The sequence below is a fragment of the Gossypium arboreum genome, chromosome 7 (assembly GCF_025698485.1).
Source record: "Gossypium arboreum isolate Shixiya-1 chromosome 7, ASM2569848v2, whole genome shotgun sequence".
Lineage (NCBI taxonomy): Eukaryota > Viridiplantae > Streptophyta > Magnoliopsida > Malvales > Malvaceae > Gossypium > Gossypium arboreum.
In genome coordinates this window covers 21,016,263-21,022,657 of record NC_069076.1, presented here as the reverse complement: position 1 = coordinate 21,022,657, position 6,395 = coordinate 21,016,263, and the positions used below count along the sequence as shown (strand labels likewise).

At 30.7% G+C, this 6,395-nt stretch overlaps 1 long non-coding RNA gene across 2 annotated transcripts; it reads right to left on the bottom strand.

Moving 5' to 3' along the window:
* Positions 1–2,716: 2,716 nt before the first annotated feature.
* Positions 2,717–5,210, bottom strand: LOC128295231 (uncharacterized). Of its 2 annotated transcripts, none has more exons than XR_008285573.1 (4): positions 5,094–5,210; positions 4,184–4,297; positions 4,025–4,057; positions 2,717–2,752 (listed from the first exon to the last, which is right to left on the bottom strand). It is a non-coding gene; the product is annotated as an uncharacterized LOC128295231 (long non-coding RNA). The 2 variants fall into 2 exon arrangements; XR_008285572.1 differs by lacking the exon at positions 5,094–5,210 and adding an exon at positions 4,924–5,037.
* Between the last annotated feature and the right edge of the window lie 1,185 nt (positions 5,211–6,395).

The window sequence follows — 6,395 nt, the reverse complement described above, 5'->3', positions numbered from 1 at the left end:
GTTCCCTCTGCAAGGTCTAAAGCTTCTCCTGAGGCAGTAACAAAAGGTTCAGGCCCCATTTCCCATCCTAGCTTCATCTATCCCGTAGAGGTTTTTCCCCAAATATCATGCAATATATGCATCTAATCATTCTCTATCTTAAACCAACATAAATCGGCTTGTCATGACACTACAACCCTACTCATGCACAGATTACTCATACATTCCCTAGTTCCTACAAGTAACATATCGTCCATCATTCATCACCCAAAAGCAAGGTGTAGAAACTCACTCTATTTTCTTATCCTTATCACCGTAGCTTACCTGAATGCTAGTGTTTCCTTAGACCTGAAAGCTTTCCCTTGATATTTTCTTCCTCTTAGACATCCATGTCTACGACTACTACAACATGTAGCGTCTCCCATGGCTATAGTCTGTTCTTTTTCAAGACGATTGAAGAAGATGATGATAATTTAGAATGGAAGAAGGTTTAAACAAGCTTAAGGAATTCCCTTCCTTCTCTTGTCCTCTTACCTATATATATATATCCTCATGGCGCGATCTTCACATACCGTCATCGCCAAACAGTCCTAATTATTATGTTTCTTACTATGTAACTAGTCGATCCCAATCTAACCAAATTGGATTAGGACACTAACTTTCTCTTAAACAGCCACCAAAATCTCTAAATTTTTGCTAGTTCTCCCCAACTCCAGCACTTTTCAATCAGCTCCCTGACTCTCACTTGAGTTCGAGTATTTTGCAAAGTTGGGTGTAATAAAACCATCAGTATTGATTTTGCAAAAGCCTATAGAAGATGGATTTCAAGAAACTTTCACACTATAAAAGCAACATTTCTTTTGTTTATAGCTGAAAGAGCAAAAAAAAAAAAACTCTTCAACTTTATCAATAATATTATTCACAATATTACCTTTAGCATGCTTATGATGAAAAACATAATCATTTCTATTAAGCTAAAAATTCCATAAAGCAAAGTAGTAAATAACATTCCAATGGATTTTATGAGAATTAAACCATCTTTTAGATAAGATATAATGAGCCATCCAATTCTTCTAATCCATATTTGCATGCTTACAATGACAAACTGGGTCAATGTCTTCCCACCCATTAACAACATATTGACAAGTACAGGAAAGGTAGTTAACATTCTCATCGTCATTGTTACAAACAGGGCGAATGTCTAAAATAAGCAAACCTTTACATGCAAGGAAGGAAAGAGTAGGGAGCACTACAGGAAAACAGACTTTTAGCGATGTTTTTTTTTTGCCTTTAGCGGCGTTTTTAAGCGCCACTAATACTTTTAGCGGCGCTTTCCCAAGCGCCGCAAAAAACGTCGCTATATGCAACGCCGCAAAAATTAGTGGCATTTTTTTCGAAAAAAGCCGCTAAAGACCATGACCTTTAGCGGCGCTTTTTTCGCAAACGCTGCTAAAGATCATAACCTTTAGCGACACTTTTCTCACAAACGCCGCTAAAAATAATGATCTTACAAAAATTATTTTATTTTAATTAAATAATATTTATTTCTATGTTAAATATTATATTATGTTTAATTTTGAAATTTGAACTTTAAACTATATACATTTAAGGATAAATAAAAATATTAATTAAATTAAATTATCCATTAAAATTTAAACTTCAAAACTAAATATAAAAATTAATGAATTTAAATTTAATACATAAACATTGATTCAATATGTAATTTAATACATAAAAAACACACACACACAGAGACACACAAAGTATTAGAATTTCTAAAACATAATTCATCCCGTGAGAAAATAATGCCAAATCATCATCACTTCTCATTAATCAAATTAAAAAGATCGGAAAAAAAAGAAGAAACAATATACAACAGAGGGCTGGTTCAAGCTTTAGATGAAGCCAAAGTATTGCAATGCTTGCATATATAACTTAGTGAAGTACATTGATCTTGATCTTGGTTAAGACTTGTTCCAGAATAATAAAGAAAATTGTTAAACGGAATCTCGGTCACCGATTGAGCAAAACAAGGAAATTAGCTATACCATTTATCAGAACGAAAGTGAAATCAGTAAAAGTAAACCCATAATAAAAAAACTGATGCTATGCTAATCGTAAATGCTAATGTCGCTGTAAATAAGTGACAGGCATAAGTCTAGTTTCATGTTGATGGACTTGTAAAGGCTTCAAAAAGAAAATAAGTAGCATATATGAAAAAGACAAAAAGGGTCAAATGAAGGTTAAAGGAGATGTCATGACAAACCTCACGTGTTTAATGTCTATCTCCTTTCTCGATTTCATGCGACTCATAACATGTTTCACTTTTTTTATTAAGCTCACAAATATCACAGGTTTTTAGTTATCATAATCTTAATTTCTATGTCCAATAGCATTGATAAAGTAATTAATTTTCATTCAAACAAATTTGGTATTATCTTTAGTCACTTTGAAATGTCTAATCGATGAAGATGAGCAAAAAATGCCATAGTTGTTGAAAAACAAGCTTATGCCAAAGTTTGAACTCTATACCTCTAGCATATAGGGGATCTTGAACCCAAAGTATTGAAAATGTCGATCAAAAGGAAGAGGAGATAAATTTGATGATGAAACTCTAATGGAAAGACGCTAAACTTTTGGAAGAAAAAAGCAAAAGATGTTTAAGGGACTCATGTCAAAATCAAACTGGTAATGGATAAACTCGGGACTCATCAAGATAAAAAAATAAAAAATAACCTACCTCGTGCTATTGCATCCTCTTTCCTTCTCAACTCTTGCAAAATATAAAGTTAACATTCAGTTACTACAAGGACAAATTAATCTAAGAGCAAAATGAATAGCAAAATCACCTTACATATGTTTCTTGCTTTTAGATCATATATATTTTAATCATATATAAGATAAAAACATCAAAATAAGTCTATGATTTTAATCATTTTGTGACCAAAGAATGGATGTTGGGTAGAAAATATATAAGAAAATGCATTGAGAATCGGACAAATGTACTTCAAAGTTAACATCTAAAATTAACATAACATAAAAAAAAATTTAACTTTTATGAATGATGTAACAGCATAAAAAATATCTTCTATCATATAAAAAACCTCAATTATTGATGGTTTTTTTACTTATTAGTTTTAATTAATCATAAGGTCTCAAAACATGAAAAAGTGATTAATCAAAAGTAGACCATGGGAACACACATCTGAGGAAAAATATTGGACAAGAAAAAAAGGAGAATTGCAATGAAAATCATCTCAAACCCTTTTATTTTTCTCTTTCCTGGAAGTAAAGTGCTTGAAATTACAAAGACAAATTGCATAAAAATTCCATTACAACATGATTCCAGGAACATCTTGTATCAGAAATCATTCAGTTGCTCTTTATAAAATGTTAAATTTAGTATGAAATAGAAGTTAATTAGGTTGAAGAAACGACCACACCAAGTCAATACAGTACCAAAATAAAAAGATGTAATTAAGGTAGTTGCTTATCTTAAACTTTAAGTCACGTTAGTGCAAATGCTAGATAAGACTTTTTATATCATCTTCCATTTCCGAACATAAATATAAAGCAAGTAAATCCAAAAACTCCAGTTGTTTGAGAACCCCATATGGAACCTATAAAGTAACCCACTTTGGTTCAATTGTTATCGAAACCCCTTTTGTCCCTCTAGACATCTAAATGTGAGTAAAGCTTGTTTACTATCTTTTGAACCAATTAAAGAGGCGCATGTGTGACTAATATAAATAATCTGAAAAGTGGACCGGATTAATCTAAAATTTAGACCAATAAATGAATCCTACAAAAGTGGACAATATTGATTTGAACTTTCTTTAGACAACACTGTGCTGCAGCATTAACAATGGACTGGCTATTCTATTGCTCTCACTAATCAGAGGAATTTACTACAATTCTTAAAATACATACTTACATATACAATTCTCACTATGTTATCCATCAGATTTGGACCAAAATTAAGTCAACTTACATTACACAAAAAGGGAATATTATTAAATATCTCTTACAAGCATTGAATTAATACCTGCAATTTGGGACGGAGGGCTTGAATTAATACCTAAAATAGACATGAGAAAAAGAGTAAATCACCTCAACTGAAGAACTCCAGAAAAATAATTTTAATCCAGTACATAGCTATGATCTTTAATCAATCAACATTCCATAGTGAAGATAAGAACAAGACCTCCTGTTGAGATGACGGCATGGATTTTCCAGATTCCTGTGCAACAGTTCCGTCTACTAGTTTTTAATCTTTGGCAACCTCCATGCCTGACATCAGTTCCTTGCAACCGCCCAACTGACAGTAGCCCAGATATGAAACAAGTAATTTGCATTAAACTTTAGTAATGCCCAAATTTTAGCAGATCACAAGCACCAGAAAAGGAATTTCATTTATTACCATCAAACAAATAAGATCAGCAATGTAGAATAAAAATATAAAATCAAAGGAGAAAAAAAATCAGCCAAAAGGCCATGATGCAAGTTCTACAGAATACCCATATTTACTCAATACTGATCATTAGCATAATCAAAACAGCAGCAGGCATTAGTGAACTCGTTAGTGGAACTCACAACACATTCATAAGCAAAGAACGCCACAACAAAATCAAATTCAAGGGGGGGAATAGCAATTTTTGAGCATATTACCAACTTTCCAGCCTTAAAAATATTTCTTGATGCATATGTGTTTTACATCAAAACCAATTATATATTTGCACCAACAATGAAAACCCCATAAGTCATTTAGATTACAATTTATAACATGCCCAAAATATAGAATAAGCATAAATTGAAATCCCCATATATACTCAGTTTCAAACAAAAAATCCCATAACCACTAAATTGATTTCTCAAAAAAGAGAAAAGATCCATACTTTAGCTAAAAAAAAAAATTTGAAATTAAAAACCTAAGCAGATCCATACCTAACTGCAGTGGCAGTCAAACCAAAATTTATTTTTCCAACTAACTAAAAAAAGCCTACGAGAACAAAACCTTAGGTGCTAGTAATTTTTAACAAATTAATAAGCAAATCAATCGATCATAAATTAAAAGATGAGGAAAAGGAAAAGGGGAAATAGGAAAGATCGGGTACCTGAATCTGAACAGATCAATATTCCATTATGACCCAAGTTGTAATAATAAGAGAAGAAAGAAAAAGACCAGACATGAAAAAGCAAATTCAATTTTCTAGTGAGAAACTCACCCTCAAACCGAAACCGAAAGGGTTTTCTTTTTCTTAAACGAGGAAGACCTTGCAATGTATGAGGAGCTGAATACCTTTCTCGACTTTCGCTTCCCTTGTAGGCCTATCACTTCTAGGTGTCATTGGCTCTTTCTTCTCAAATTAATCTCGACCAGATTTCCTAGAACTCCCTTTCTACTACTACCTTTGAAGAAATGAAAAGGAAAAAGAAGTGTGAATGGTGTAAGTGTATTGACTTGGTGTTGCTGGAAATGGGAAATTTGGGGGCAAATTTTGAGAGTTATTTGGGGGATTTAGGGCGCGACGGAGATGAGAAGAAGATGGAGTAATGAGCGGGTAACAAAAATTGGGGATTTTGATTTTCCTTTTTGTATGCTTTCCACTAAAAATGCCATTATAATTCAATTTTTAAGCTCAATTTTGAGGCATTTTACCTAAAACGCCACTATTGTTTAACTTTAAATTTTTATATTTCTAACATATTTTTCTATTTTTTCTTTCAAAATTTTTGTGCCGAGATTATCATTTTTAGAATTTTTTTAATTTTGAATATTAAATTTTTAACTGAAATATGGACTAAACTATTAAATATTAGATATTAAATTTTAAGTTTTTATTTTTATTTTTAAATTTTAATTTTTTGAAAATTTTTATAATTTTTAAATTAACATATAAAATACAAAAAGAAACTTTAAGAGAAATAAAATGGAATCAATGAATTAAAAAAATGCAAAATGACATAGCAATACAAGCATTATTCTTTTAAGTATGGTCCGTATTAGTTGTTTAGATTTTTATATAATGGCATATTGGTTATTACATCAAATTTTATTAATTTTGTTACATAAAAATTCAATGAGTGTGCCATATTCTAGTGTGATTATTTTACTTTACTTAATTCAAAACATCCATTGTTTCAAGCGAGTTTTAAATAAAATTAATTGTAATTTTATAATTTATATCAATTTGAGTGCAATAATTGTTTGTCTATATAAATTAAATATTAAAAATATTTTTAGTTGAATCATATAAATGGAAAGAAAAGTTTATAATTATAGTTATTTTTTATTAAGTTGGTGTTATGGGTTAATCAAGTATATTAATTCAGTTGTGAAATTATTAATTTACCCTCTCACATATAAATTAAGTTATAAGAATTTATTTTTATATTTATATATATATATAATAAAA